Source organism: Natrix helvetica (assembly GCF_964273705.1).
Source record: "Natrix helvetica genome assembly, chromosome: 2".
NCBI lineage: Eukaryota > Metazoa > Chordata > Lepidosauria > Squamata > Natricidae > Natrix > Natrix helvetica.
Genome location: NC_138552.1, coordinates 199,086,889 through 199,102,661, shown reverse-complemented (window position 1 = coordinate 199,102,661; position 15,773 = coordinate 199,086,889). Strand labels below are relative to the sequence as shown.

The 15,773-nt window shown below is 41.9% G+C and overlaps 1 long non-coding RNA gene across 1 annotated transcript in view; it reads left to right on the top strand.

Moving 5' to 3' along the window:
• The window catches only part of LOC309386366, a 58,856-nt gene that overhangs the window by 28,659 nt on the left and 14,424 nt on the right, over positions 1-15,773 (top strand). The window contains exon 2 of the long non-coding RNA XR_014174404.1: positions 8,245-8,460. This is a non-coding gene — a long non-coding RNA (uncharacterized lncRNA). The remainder of the gene's footprint in view (positions 1-8,244; positions 8,461-15,773) is intronic.

Sequence of the window (15,773 nt, the reverse complement as noted above, 5' to 3'; positions counted from 1 at the left end):
CTTTTTGCAACCTTCTAATCAGCAGAGTCAATGGGGAAACCAGTTTCATTTAACAACCTAGCTTGACCACTACAGTGGTTCACTTAACAAGATTTTATTTTCCTGGGCTCCAAGATCACCACATATGGGGATTGCAGCCAAGAAATTAAAAGATGCTTTCTCCTGGGGAGGAAAGCTATGGCAAATCTAGACAGCATACTAAAAAGCAGAGACATCAACCTGCTAACAAAAGTCTGTATAGTCAAGGCTATGGTTTTCCCAGTTGCAATGGATGGCTGTGAAAGTTGGACCATAAGAAAGGCTCAGTGTCAAAGAGTTAAGACCTTTGAACTATGGTGCTGGAGAAGACTCCTGTGAGTCCCTTGGACTGCAAGGCAATCAAACCGGTCAGTCCTAGAGGAGATCAACCCTGACTGCTCTTTAGAAGGCCAGACCCTGAAGCTGAAACTCAAATAGTTTGGCCACCTAATGAGAAGGAAGGACTCACTGGAGAAGGAGCCTAATGCTGGGAAAGATTGAGAGCAAAAGAAGAACAGGACGACAGAGAATGCAGTGGCTGGATGGAGTCACCAAAGCAGTAGGTGTAAGCTTAAATGGACTATAGATGATGGTAGAGGACAGGAAGGCCTGGAGGAACGTTATCCATGGAGTCGTGATGGGTCAGATACAACTTTGCAACTGGTGGCGGCAGCAGCATCTAACATGGAGTTTTTCTAATAGTACCACCAGGGTCGGATTTAGATGAAAAGAGGCCCTAGGCTATTCCACTTATGGGGCCCTTTCACCTCCCATTTTTAAGTTTGTAAATTACATGAGAGATAATAAAATACATCATTACTGTGATATATATCAATATATTAAATGAAACATGTTGTAATTGGTACTAACCTTTATAAAAAATGTGGCACGGATAAATAAAAGGCCCCTCTTGATCTTGAGGCCCTAGGCTGAAGCCTAGTTAGCCTATAGGAAAATCCGGCCCTGAGTACCACCAATCTTTAGACAGGAAGAAACAAATCAATTTGATGGAAGCAACATTGTGCTGTTGATATATTAGTGGTGGAGACCCATTTTTATATCTGCATTGTGATGTTACTCAAATGCCAAGGGGAGGAGCTAGCAGGGCAATGGTGCCATATAACCTTTGCCATTTTAAATCTCCATGAGATGGAATTACAGCTTGATATCTTCTACTTATTTTTTTTCTGTATCAAATAAAGATTTCTTCACAGAATATATAGTATGTTTAAGCAAACTCAACATATACCATACATTTTCCCCGGAAAAAGGTAATGCATTAAGTAGCAGAAGCATGCTCTCAAATGTGCCTGGGGCAGTCTGCTCCTTTGATATGTTCAACTGACTAATCAATAAAGTATACAATACTATACTGATAGTCTGCTCATAGCACCGATGCAGAAAAAGAAAAGGCCAATCAAAACCCCTTTCTTTGCAGCCCTATGTCTACATTGCAAATGTTTTTGGATAACTGTCAGTGATATGTTATCCCTTTTTTTCCATTGCATGTTCCAATGATAATAGGCATGTGTTTTGTTAAATTGTTTAACATAGCCTTAGTACAAGATAGATTTCATGTCTGCCAACTGACAGAACTGCTAAGAAGTTTACTGAGTACAGATGATCGTAAATGCAAGAGCTTTAAATGTCTGCTCAGTTTCTAGGAGCTTTTGGCAAAATCCAGCCTTGGCTTAAATGACCTTAAAAACTTACTTTGGGTTGTGGGGTTCATTTGGAGCAGCTCTAAGAACTGAAACTTCAACTACTTCTGCTAAACTAACAAACCACATAAGTCTTGGCTGAACACAGAACTTAAACTATGCCTAACCAAACACTATCAAGTCAGGTTTCCCTGATTCCAGCAGTAGAATAGACAAATCTATATCAGCTGGAGGACAGAAATATTTCTTCAGAGTTTGGAACCAACAAAAAAGCTTTTGCGCTCATTTCTTTGAAAAAAATTATCAACTTTTCCATTCATGTAGGCTTTCTATTCCGTTGCAATGAAAGAAGGAATTGCTGTTTGTCACCTGGTGCAATGAGAAGATGATATTTGTAGCACATCAAGAGTTAGGACTGCAAGTTATCTAGTGGTAGTACCTCAAGATAGTTACATAGGGCTAAGTGTTGGTCCTAATAGTTGCCCAACTATGTTAGAAGCTGATACCAAGAAATAAAATTTATGTTTTTTACTAACTTACAAAACCTTTGCAGGACACAGTAGCTCACTAGTTAAGGCACTGAGCTTGTTGATCAGAAAGGTAGGCAGTTCAGTGGTTCGAATCCCTAGCGCCACATAACGGAGTGAGCTCCCGTTACTTGTCCTGGGTTCTGCCAACCTAGCAGTTCGAAAGCATGTAAAAATGCAAGTAGAAAAATAGGGACCACCTTGGTGGGAAGGTAACAGTGTTCCGTGCGCCTTCGGTGTTTAGTCATGTTGGCCACATGACCATGGAGACATCTTGGGACAACGCTGGCTCTTCAGCTTTAAAACGGAGATGAGCACCACCCCCTAGAGTTGTGAATGACTAACACATATGTGCAAGGGGAACATTTACCTTTACAAAAGCTTTCTCTTTCAACCGCTAATTTGCTTGCCATGGTTGATGCTTTTACCTACTAGATTAGTAATCACATTCCAGTTTTCTTATGCTTATAATGGGAACTTTTTGGTTTGTTTCTCGAGTTCATTTAAATTCAGCTTCTGGGAAGTTTTATAATAAGCAGGAACAGAGTTAAGACTTAACTGGAAATAATTGCCCAGAGCAAAAAGCATCCTCATGCCTATATTGTTTTTGGCTTGACATGGCCTCTTAGGCTACATCTGAGAAGTTTTAATTCCAAATAAAGCATACCTTTAGAATCCAACAGCAAAGGAACGGAGCTAGTAAATATTTCATATTATATCATTTTCATTGCTCGTATGCCACACATTCCTGAAAAAGGCTCAATGGGCAGTTAACACTGTCAACATAAAACAAAATAACAACCCAACCCCCCATACTCATAAAATGACAAACATTTTTTAAAAAGGATTTAAAAACTGAAACATTCAAATGTAATGTTTGAAGCCCCACCTTCATTCATTGACAGGAGAAGAGAGGTCGACCCTACGCCCCCTTACTTGTGGGGTGCCACAGGGGTCGGTCCTCTCGCCACTCCTCTTCAACACATATATGAAGCCGCTGGGTGAGATCATCCGTGGTTTCGGGGTGGGATACCATCTGTACGCTGATGATACTCAGCTGTACTTTTCCACCCCGAACCACCCCAACAAGGCCATCGAAGTGATGTCCCGGTGTGTGGAAGCCGTACGGATCTGGATGGATGACAACCGACTCAGGCTCAACCCCTCCAAGACGGAGTGGCTGTGGGTACCAGCTCCCCGGTTCAGCCAATTAATTCCATCATTGGCCATTGGGGGCATTCAACTTGCCCCCGTGGAGCGGGCGCGCAATTTGGGCGTCCTCCTGGATGCCCGGCTGTCCATGGATGACCATGTGACAGCCGTGGCAAGGGGGGCGTTCCACCAGGTTCGCCTGGTGCGCCAATTGCGCCCCCTACTGGACCGGGACACCTTACGCACAGTCACTCATGCGCTGGTGACGTCCCGCTTGGACTACTGTAACGCTCTCTACATGGGGCTTCCCTTGAAATGCACCCGGAGGCTACAGTTGGTCCAGAACGCAGCCGCGCGGGTAATTATGGGGAGTACTAGGTACTCCCATGTGACACTGTTCCTGCGCGAGCTGCACTGGCTTCCTGTGGTCTATCGGGTGCGTTTCAAGGTTTTGATAATAATCTTTAAAGCGCTCCATGGCTCAGGACCTAGTTACTTGCGGGATCGTATTCTGCCCCATACATCCCTGCGACCAATCCGCTCGCACAGAGAGGGCCTCCTCCAGGTGCCGTCCACTAGACAGTGTCGGGGGGCGGCGCCTAGGAGTAGAGCCTTCTCTGTGGCGGGCCCAGCCCTGTGGAATGACCTCCCTCCGGATATTAGGAATACCTCTGACCTCCGCTCCTTTCGTATTAAGCTTAAGACCCACCTATTCCAAGCAGCTGGCCTGGCTCAACTTTGATCTAACCATATCGCTCCTGACGGGTTTTTACTGGGTATTTTAATTATATTTAATTATCTAGGGGTTTTTAAATACTGTATTTTAATTGTTTTATTTATCAGCCGACCTCCTCCTTGTGTATGTCTCGGTATATGTCTCTGTTATATGTTTGTTTTGTCCACATATTTATTTCATATGTTTCATTGTACGCCGCCCCGAGTCCTTCGGGAGAGGGTGCGGCTAAGAAATAAATATTTATTATTATTTATTATTAACCCCTCTTCCTGTGCCAGGCAGAAGAGGAAGGACAGTGAAGAGGAACAAAGAAGAGGAACAAAGCTGACAGATTCCTGTTGGTTCAAGAGAGTTAGGGCAGCTACTAGAAACACCATTTTCAAAGCCCATCGCATGGCACTCCTTAAGTGTGATAAAATGTGTAACAGATTTTGGGAATTCAGAGGAGGAACAAGTTAGTGAATATGGGAAATGGGACCATTTACAAAAGTGTCCAGAGAGGGGAAGCAGGAGCCCCAGAGTAACTCTGCCTCAATTACACTAGGTATAAGTTGTTTAAAAAAATTACTTTGGGAAGTTTTTTCAGGCTAATGTCAAGCCCTGAGAAGCTGGTAAACAAGGAGACCTGGAAAGGACTTTTATAACCAATATAACAGAATGTAACATTCCTCTCTCAGCCAGTTTCATTGATTGTGGATGAGTGTGGATCAGACGGACCAACCTGGTATTTAATAGCATTAGTCAAAATCCCTGGGGTTGAAGGATGTGGATCTCGGGCTGCTGGCATGAGAACTGAAAGCAAGAAAAAGCAATGAGTGCAATGTACTAAGCCTGCCTTCCATGGATACATTCACTCTCAGGGCCTCTTGCCTGTCACCAAAACCCCATTCCTCTACAGCCCTCTGCTCTTACTGGCCAGCACTTCCCTCTGGCCAAGGAATTCCTCAGATATCTAGCACAGGTCATGCTGAACAAGGCTCGGGGCAGATCTGGACTTTTCACTTTATCCATCATGAATACTGGCCACTTTCCATTTCCCTGGGGCCGAAAGAGATGATGTTACCCTCCTCCCACTCCCAGCTCATTGCAAATGCACCCTGCAACAATAGGAGCTTTTCTCTGAGGGTGATGGGCAAATAAGAAGTATGAGAAAGAAAGGGGGGAGGGAGAGGGAGGGAGGGAGGGAGGGAGGGAGAGAGAGAGAATGGCAAGAAACAGGAGAATGGCCATTTCAAGTCATGCAAAGCATACATGATTCAGTCAAACCACCAGCCTGGCCCTGTTGCCAACCTACCATAACCTGGACTGAATTTTTAAAATTGGCTGAAGAAATAGCTTGGAGCAACAAGAGGGACAAGAAGGTTAGGCTGCAATGCAGAATTGCCCTGAATTAGGTCCTCAAGCTGCTGTCTATGTTACATCTCTGTTCTTCTCATACATTCCTGCTTTGCTGGACAGGAAAGCCCTCACAAAATTGGGAAATCTGAAGCCCAGGTCTCAGCCTTTGAATAGCCCAGAAATCCAGTCCCCCACCCTTCCAAGATCTGAACCTGGCAATGTCCCTTGAATTATCTTGTGGACCAGATCCTAGGATTGGGGTTGATATAATACAGCAGCCAGACTATTCCAGTCTTCATTCTGTTTCCAAACAATAAAAAAAGAACCCGGCAGCTAGGAAACATACTTTCCAAATCAGCTTATAAAATCCTTCAGGTCCCATCAGGATGTGATATAAATTAGTCAGACTTAGATTTACTGATCACTGCAACACCAAATAGGTTCCGATCTGCATAACCTAACAATACACTTTATGTTCCAGTTTGAATGTATGTTCATCCAAGGGTTGTTTTTTTTTTATGTCACGCTACCAAGCCTTGGCAAATAGGTCACAACACAAAGTTATGATTTCACTCTAAAGAATGTACTTAGCAATCATAGACTCATTTTTCTTTGGCAAAAGGAATGACACACAAACCTGCCAATTTTTCTTTAATCAAGTTGTTGTGCTTGAAACAAAGGAGACAAATAGCATACACAAGTTTTTTTTCAAAGAAATAATAGTAATAAAATCCTCGTGCCTTATTAAGGAATGAAGGAATTGTAAACGTATTAAAAGTTAGATCAAAAGAATATTTGCATTTTGCATCTTGGAAAACTAATTTGTGTGCTGTTCTGTCCTGGATGTATGTGAGGGTGAGAAAGGAAGAATTACATTGACATGAGCATATCCTGGAAGATGGCTCTGTAACAAGTAGCAACAAACAATCCATGGGAGGGAGGGAGGGAGGGAGGGAGGGAGGGAGGAAAGAAGGAAGGAAAGAGAGAAAAAGAAAGAAAGAAAGAAAGAAAGAAAGAAAGAAAGAAAGAAAGAAAGAAAGAAAGAAAGAAAGAAGAAAGGAAAAAGGAAAAAAGAAAGAACTTTCTGTTGGGAAACATAGACAAGATCTGAATCATGTACCCATCTGCAAATGCTCTGAGATTCTGAAGGATTTGAGAGGTCTCAAAGAAACATCAAAGTACCCATTTTTAAACAAATCAGCAGACAATGGGGACTCCGGAGGGGGAAATGCAAACAGAGAAAGCATGGAAAAATGGCAGGCATGCTCTTTATTTGTTTTGTGTCCATAGAGAGATTTATTTAAGTGATTTAAAAAAAACCTCCATAGCCCTATAAATGTGATTTGAGTAACTCATCAGTCACCATTTGAGTCTGTATTTTATAGTAGCTGTTTACCATGCTTCCTTGGCAACCAAATGCCAGGTTTACTCTAAGGGTTAGTACAATACAAGGGATGATTCATGAAATGGTTAATTGCTTCATTCAGAGTACAAGCCTGGCAGTCCTCCAGCACACATAAACAAAAGCCATCCCAATTGCTTTGCTGAGTGACACCGTGTGTGGTACAGGAAGTTGCATGGGGAATTGGTCAAACCATCTTGTGTTACTGTAATTAATTAGTCATCAAGTGCTTTCCTCCTCAGCTTAGCAACCTAGTAATACAGTTTAAGATCCATCCCCGTGTACAGATACATCCAACTGCAGGCTTGTCTTCTGGGAGAAGAGCAATAAATATTTATCTTCCCTGCAACAAGAGAAGGGTTTAACCCCTGCTCTCCATAGCGTGGTTTTGCTCTCTTCTTCCTTCATCCCCCACCAATGGCTGCAATTTTAAAAACCTGCACAAATACTAATACACATTTAATAAACAATTCAGCTTGGCTGTACACATCACTTCTGTGTCTTGAGAATGAATCATTGGCTGTCTTTTCTATGGAAAAATAAAACACTTAGTAGACTGAAACCAGATCATGGGATAAACATTGATTAAGGCAGTGGGTCTCAACCTTCCTAATGTCGCGACCCTTTAATACAGTTCCTCATGTTGTGGTGACCCCCAACAATAAAATTATTTTATGTTTTCTGTATTTTTTTTTTTTTTGAAAATATGTGTTTTCCAATGGTCTTAAGTGACCCCTGGGAAAGGGTCGTTCGATCCTTTTCCTTAAGGGAAAAGTAGGGCACAAAGAAAGATACACACACACACAAAGAAATACACAGAGATAAAAGAGAAGACATCTTTCTGATATGGTATTGTTTAAAAAATTAAAGGATAACATTCCAGAATATCTTCAAGCCAGAGACGGTTGGAGATAGAAGGGGAAAAGATAAAGAGCTGAAGACAATTTTCTACAACGTGCTCATATCTGTGGCTAACACAGTTTCTACTATTCCCAACCACCTTAGCCAGTGATCATGATGACCGGGACCTATGAGACTTAAAGCCTTGCAGATATGGATGGGGATGCTTCACTGGAAGCTCAGAATTGACTCTTTCAAATCCCGCCAACATATTTCCATTATGCTCCATTCCATATAACAGAAAGTAATGAGAAGGTAAATCAGCATGACAGTCCAGCTATGAGCAGAATAAAATAAAATCCACTGAGCCAAAAAAATGAACAGGTACTTCCAAAATGTATCACCACCGAATCTATAAAGCTGTTATTATTGTCTTTGAAGGTTACATCCCAAATTTGTTCGCCGTGACTGTTACATTTCCATGAGGAAAAAAGGCAATAATAGAAAATATCCAAGAAAGGTATTATCTTTACAGACTTTGTATTTACAGGTCTTGTTTTATATTTACAGGTACGAAGATGGATCAAGAGCCCAATGGTTAGCATGGAAAAACATCAGACAAGCAGCCTCAAATATCCGGGCGCCACTGTGATGCATAGACCTCAGGGGGAGCCTGACATTGAAATCCCGTTTTGCCAGATGTGCTTCAATGATCACACTTTTCCAAAAGGGATCATCCCACAGGACTCTGAATCCTGTTCCTGGGAAGGCCCCCGAAGCTGCAATGTAAGCAGGCCTCTTTCTTGCATATTAGCAATTGGTGGCTGTACTTAGATTTCTCACCCTAAGAAATCTCACATACTTGTCTGTTTTAATTATTTGGTTTATACCCTACCTTTCTATTCAGCCAGACACGTGTGGTAGCTTAGTACAGTACAACTAAGGGCTCCTAAACGCACACTAAAAACCAGTGCTAAAATAATTAGCAGTTAAAGACTGGTAAAAGAGACACAGCTTTTACTCCTCTTTGAAAGGCAGTGTGAATGAGGAAAAGGCCTAATGTACCTGGTGTGTTTCATAATTTAGGAACAAGGAAGGAAAGGGCCCTTGCTCAAAAATCCCCCAAAGAGCCTATGAAATAGATATTTCTATAGAAAGGCTTTACTTCTACATTTTATAGTCAGAACATGATCATAAAGGAACATAGTAAACTTACGGGGATGGGAATGGAGCTGCAGCTCCCTGATGCAAGAGTGAGGTAGATCTTTCAAAAGCAGTCGAGCTTCTCACGAAATCCTCAGTCCAGTCTTTATTGTCTGTATTGACTCTGCATTGAAAGACAATGCCGGGTGGAAGAACATGTTCTTTCAGCTTCCCCATATCTTAACCATCTCTTGACCCAATCAATGTAGCACCTTTCTGTTTGTATTGTGTGAAAGGGCTCCTTGCAGATCATATGAAAGATTCTGCAGGAGATTCTAGAGAAATGTTAAGAGGCAGGGGAGACAACACTATTGTTTAATAAAAATGAAACAGTAAACACTGTGATCCGGTTTAAAGCATTGCCTGTGGTCTTAATGGGAACATAGAAATTTAAAGCAATTGAATTCTTTCTCCCCCTTCTCCATATATATATTCATAATTTGCAGTAATGTGGGTAGTTGTTTTGGCTAAATATGTTTGCATTTAAGATAGCAGTTGTAGTCAATAGACCAGGGTAACCAACTGAACTTTACATTAAAATTAGGCCAACTGTGAGTTATTCATCCAAGCATGATTAATTAAACCATTATTTAGTGTAATGTATTGTCAGAAGAATAATTTACATCCAGATTTTGTGGCATCTGAGATTTATTCTCCAAGCAATTGTAATCATATGTCACAGGGCCTGGAAGTATTGCTCCATTCCAATAAGTTGTAGACAATTTGCCTTCCAGCTTTGATGACTTCAAAGTTGATTGGGGAAATTCAAGGGGGTTATAGAGGTATCAAGATTCATATTTTTGAAGATTTAATGTAACTCATCAGGCCCCAACCTTCCAAAGATCAGTTCCAAGGAGAGAGGGATACTATTTTAATTATGTTTACAACTCCCCAAAGGAATATGCTTGGCCACTGTGAGAAACAAATTATTGAAATAAGTAGCCCTTGGTCTGATCCAGCAGCATTATTTTGATATTCATCTTCAGGATGAAACTGGAACCATTCACAGTTTGTTCTTGAGTTCATGCTGGTCTGTGCATTCATAAAATAGGGAGTATAGCCATTATAACATTATTAATGGTGAAACTGGTATAGTGAATTTGCCAGAAAACAAATGATTATATATTTCTGGGGCCTCAAGGAAGAGCTTTGCAACAGAAGTCCAGGTCACCCTGAGCAAAATAAAAGAAAGTCTCCACAAAGTTTAGCTGACTGGCCTAGGACTATTTGAATGTAATGGAATAATACAAATTTCCATTGAAAATTAAGGAGTGCACCTTAAATCCAGAACTTGAAATGATCTGATTGCACCACTTCCTGAGTCACTAAAACTGAAACAAAAAAAAATGTAAGCCTAGTGTTGGCCTAGCTAGAATCCATTGGTAGTTCTGGGGTAAATTTTTGGATCTTTCAGAGATGCCCAAGATATGTCATTCAAACAGGATGGGATGATAGTCGTGGCTAGCAAATAGCCCTGGGAAACTCCAATCTACTCAGAACGAACAGAGTCAACAGAAAGTGTGAGAATGTTTCACTTTGTGAAAGAAAAAATATCTTTGCACAGAATTTCAGGAACTGGACCATGGTGGGTTTTTGAATGCGTTTGAATAAAAATAAAAGGAGAGGGAAGCTAGCATGATGCCATTGTGGGAGCTTATTATGCACTGCAGAAGAAATGGACAAATCCTTTCTGCATCGGGTGATAAGCCTTTCACGAAACAGGGATATTGGGAATCCAAATTAATTTGACATCTTTGGGAATATAATTCTGCCCAATAGTCAAAGATCTGACAAACGTTTGCCCTTTCTTGCTGATAACTTTGTCCATCAGAAAGTAAAAGAAAGAAAAGAGATTCTACTTATCCTGGACTAAACCCTTACCAAATGGAAGGAATTTGTTTAAGAAAGGAGGGTGAATGGGTACCTTGGGGGGGAAAGCAGTGGTGGGATTCAAAGTTTTTTACCACCGGTTCTGTGGGAGTGACATGGTGAGTGTGGCATGTCTTGGTGGGTGAGGCTTCGTGGGGGTGGCAGTGGAAGGATACTGTAAAATCTCCATTCCCTCCTGATCAGCTGGCACTCAGGAGGCAGAGATATCCAGAGGGAGTAATTGAAAAGAATCAGGCCTATATATTGAAAACTGGAAAGCGATGAGTTCTAGTCGTCCTGCCTTAGGCAGAAGGTCAGCTGGATGATATCGGCTCTCTTGCTCTCTCTCTCAGCTTGAGTAACAAGACAAGGAAAAACTGCATCTGAAAATGTTTCCAAGATAATTCCCAGGTCATGTCCAGGCAGTCTGCAGTAGCCAAGATTGACTCGAAAACATACATATACAAATAAGCTTAGCTAATTTCAATAAATTCAAGTATCCAATGCCAGGGTACACCCAAAGCATGCTCACTAATGGCCCCAGTTCAGAGACATAGGGCTCTGTCCCTTACTGTCCAATTTTTGTACATGAGCCAACAGCACAATACAGCTGCTGAAAAAGCAAATGCTATGGTAAGAGATCTGGAAATCAAACCTTTTGGGGAACAATCAAAGGATCTAGTTATTCGACAGAAGACACAATATGAAAGCAAATTCAAACATCTGAAAAATTGTCACATGGGAGAGAGGCTGTAGTCCCCAAGAGCAAAACCAAAAACCATATATTCAAACTATTAAGAAGTGATTTATGCTAGACTTCAGAAGGAACATTTTGACTGTATGAAGTGTCAGTCAGTGGAGTAGGCTGCCTCATGACATACAGTAATGAGACTTCCTTTCCTTATATAGGGGTGTGATGGCTCAGTGGCTAAAGACATTGAGCTTGTCAGGTAGGGTTTGAGACCTGAGTGCCCTGTGACTTTACTTAGTTACTTTCCTCAGCTCCTACCAAGCAGTTTGAATGCATGCAAATGCGAGTTGATAAACAGGTACCACTTTGGTGGGAAGGTAACAGCATTACGTGTGCTTCGACGTATAGTCGTGCTGGCCACATGACCGTGGAAGTGTCTTTGGACAATGCTGGCTCCCTTGGCTGAGAAACAGAGATGAGCATCATCCTTTAGAGTTGGACATGACTGGACAAAGAAAACCCTTACCTTTTACCTCATCAGAGGTTGATGGTCATTTGTCAGTGATAAAATCTAGAGCAGGGGTGTCAAACGGGCAGCCTGTGGGCCGGATGCATCAGGTGCAGGCCACGCCCACCCCAGCTCCACAAAGGGGAAAAACATTGTGAAACGTCACATGACGGCAATGTGATGCGCCAAGTTTGACACCCGTGATCTAGAGGATCCTGTGTTAAGCAGTAGGTTGAACAAGATGGCCAAAAAGCCCCTTCATGAATTAAAGCTGCATCTCTACACAGACGTCTCTGGTAATATATCCTCTTCTGCTCGACAAACCTATTTCTGAGTAAATGTGCACAGGATTGTTCAATTGTTACAGCAATCTTATTATAAGAATAGAATCCAATGGGTAAATGAACATTTACTTGTCATAGTTAATATCCAAATGCACTTTTTTTTCGATGTGTGCATTCTGGAGTCTAAATTCAGGTTTCCCAGACAACGGAAGTTCATACTGTGAAGAAGTCATTAAGTAAAGTGCTGAATGGACAAATCTCAAAGCAGCTGAGCTGTTTGGGCTTGGGTGGGTAGTCTAACAACAAATTAAAGTCATGGAAGGAGACGAAAGTGTAGGAGATGATGAAAATGTGCAGTCATATCATCTAATTATTCTTCAAAAGCTGAGCTCTAACAATAACTTTTCTCACTAATATGGAATTTTGCAAAATTAATTAGAGAAATAAAAAAGTCATTTGTGTAACATTATGCCGACAGCAAATGCAGGCAGTCTTGTGCAAGTTATACAAAGGCACTGCAATAATTGGTTTTTTTTATTATGTTTGTGCGCTCATGGAAAAGTTTTAGCAGAATGTGATTTGCTCCTCAAATTTCTTTCTCTATACAGTAGATGGCAAAGAGGGATTGATTTAGCAGAAGGATGTATAAAGCAGAAATAAAACTTCATAATCTTGCCAGAGTTTGAAAAGGCCATTTAAGACAACAAAAATATCCACTTTTAAAGCAGGTACAATTTGCTTATGGAAGATCAATAGGCAAGGATGAAGACCAACTCTTCACATGCAAGGACTGATATGTATGTATGTATGTATGTATGTATGTATGTATGTATGTATGTCGCGCAGATAGCCTTGGGCCTATGCACTTTTCAGGGGTCTCTGAGCATTAACCAAGGTTGTAGTAGGAATGCTCCTTTTTTGGTCAAATATCTGAATCTTCACGGCTACAACTGAATCTTAGTAAGGTTGGTAAACTAAATTTATATCATTTACTCGTAGGATGTGTTCTAAAACAGGATGTACATTTGAACTGAAGACATAAGAGAAAATGTTGGGTTGGTGTTGCATAGGTCCTATCCTAGTGATGGCGAACCTATGGCATGCGTGCCACAGGTGGCACACGGAGCCATTTGTCAGGGCACGCGAGGCGATGCCCTGTCAGCTGGCCAGCGCGCATGTGCGCGCTGGCCAGCTGAGTTCACCTTTTTAAAAGCCATTTTTCACCCTCCCCAGGCTCCAGAGGCTTTATAGGAGCCTGGGGAGGGCGAAAAGAGCCTCCCCGCCCTCCCAGAGGGCCTCCGGAGGCTTCAGGGACCGTCCGGAAGCTTCCCTGAAGCCTTTGAAATGCTTAAAAAGACCCACCGAGCAAACCGGAAGTGACTTCCGGTTTGCTAGGAGGGTCGTTTTAAGTGTTCCAAAGGCTTCAGGGACTGTCCGGAGGCTTCCCTGATGCCTTCGGAGCCCTTGAAACGACCCTCCGAGCAAACCCGGAAGCCTCTGGAGCCTGGGGAGGGTGAACATCGCCCACATGCGTGCACAACGCGCGACCCCCCATTTTTACTTGCTTTTTTCGCAGGATCCAGAGGCTTTATAGGAGCCTCCCCAAGATCCAGAGGCTTTATAGGAGCCTGGGGAGGGCGAAAAGAGCCTTCCCCGCCCCCCCCCGGAGGCCCTCCGGAGGCTTCAGGGACTGTCCGGAGGCTTCCCTGAAGCCTTCGGAGCGCTCAAAAAGATCCTCTGAACAAACCGGAAGTCACTTCTGGTTTGCTCAGAGGGTGGTTTTAAGCGTTCCGAAGGCTTCAGGGACCCTCCGGAGGCTTGCCTGACGCCTTCAGAGCGCTTAAAACGACCCTCCAAGCAACCCGGAAGTCACTTCCGGTTTGCTCGGAGGATCTTTTTGAGTGCTTCGAAGGCTTCAGGGAAACCTCCAGATGGTCCCTGAAGCCTCCGGAGGGCCTCCGGGGGGCGGGGGAGGCACTTTTCGCCCTCCCCAGGCTCCTATAAAGCCTCTGGAGCCTGGGGAGGACGAAAAAAGCATGTAAAAATGGGGGGTCACAAGTTGTGCACACATGCACACTGGGGGGGTCGCGCATTGCATTATGGGTGTGGCACGCCCGCACACGACCCCCCTGCGCTGCCCCACTTGTGGCACGTGAACCAAAAAAGGTTCGCCATCGCTGTCTTATCAATTCCTAAGCCATCTTAGTCTTCTAGACATCTGCTATATCATCTTAATTTTTATTAGTTTAGCCTTAACATTCTGGCATGGGAGCATGGGGTTGATTTGGAGAAATAGATGGACAGACAGATAGACAGACATGTTGCACAAAATTTTGGAAGACAAACCAGCCAGTTATGAGCTGGGAAGTGAGTTGTAACTGAGTAGGAAAATACTGATTCATATTCTATCAAGAGTTTTTAACTAATCTAAGAAATATTAAATGATTTCCTTTATCCATTTGACTTCGTAAACTTCATCAACGATGGTTATACTTAATTCTGCACTTTGTTTCAAAACAAAGGAAATTATGCATTATTATCTAATAGAGCCTACTGTGAGTAACCTAGCTTTGAAAGAGCTAACAAAACAAGTTTGAAGACCAGTTTTCATTTAACTTAATATGTGTGATGTTTTCCTTCTCTAACAACAGGTTATGCAACTATTAGATTAGCATGGGAATGCCTAAAGCCCTTCAAGATTTTCTCAGTCAAAATTAACTGTCTTGTTGGTGCTTGTTTGTTTGTTTACCTTAGGAGTGTGATTAGCAAAATTATACCAGTGTGATATGGTTATATCAAAAAGAGAGAGAGAAAAAGACAAACTCCTGATTTTATTGTTTCAGGTGGTTTTTTTTTTAAATCAATAATCAGCTCCAAATATTTTCTCCATAGATTCACAAGTTATTTTATTAACTGCTGAAGAAAAATATTTTTAATACCTGATTCATGTACACAGTTACAAGAAAGTAGGCTCCAAGTAATCTAAACTAATCATTTACTTAGAGTCATCTTGAGTGGGGGGTTGGATTAGATGACCTACAAGGTTCCTTCCAACTGTCAATCTGTTAAGAGATGATAGATAGATAGATAGATAGATAGATAGATAGATAGATAGATAGATAGATAGATAGATAGATAGATAGATAGATAGATAGATGATAGATAGATAGATAGATTAGATAGATAGATAGATAGATAGATAGATAGATAGATAGATAGATAGATAGATAGATAGATAGATAGATAGATAGATAGATAGATTATAGATATAGATATAGATATAGATATATCCACTAAACATGCAGAAAGTCCAAAAAACTATCTGGGGTAGAGCATATACATGGTATGCAGAGGGCTGCAAATTTAATCTGTGTTATCTTCATTTTTTATCAGAAGTTTCAGAAAAAATGCTTAACATATAGCCCCTAAAAGCACTTCTGATTATCATAAAATATGACACGGCCACCACCCCTCAAACCACATGACCACATGTAGCCGCTTGGCAACCAGCTCACATTGACAAGTGGTTGTAGCATCCTTTAAT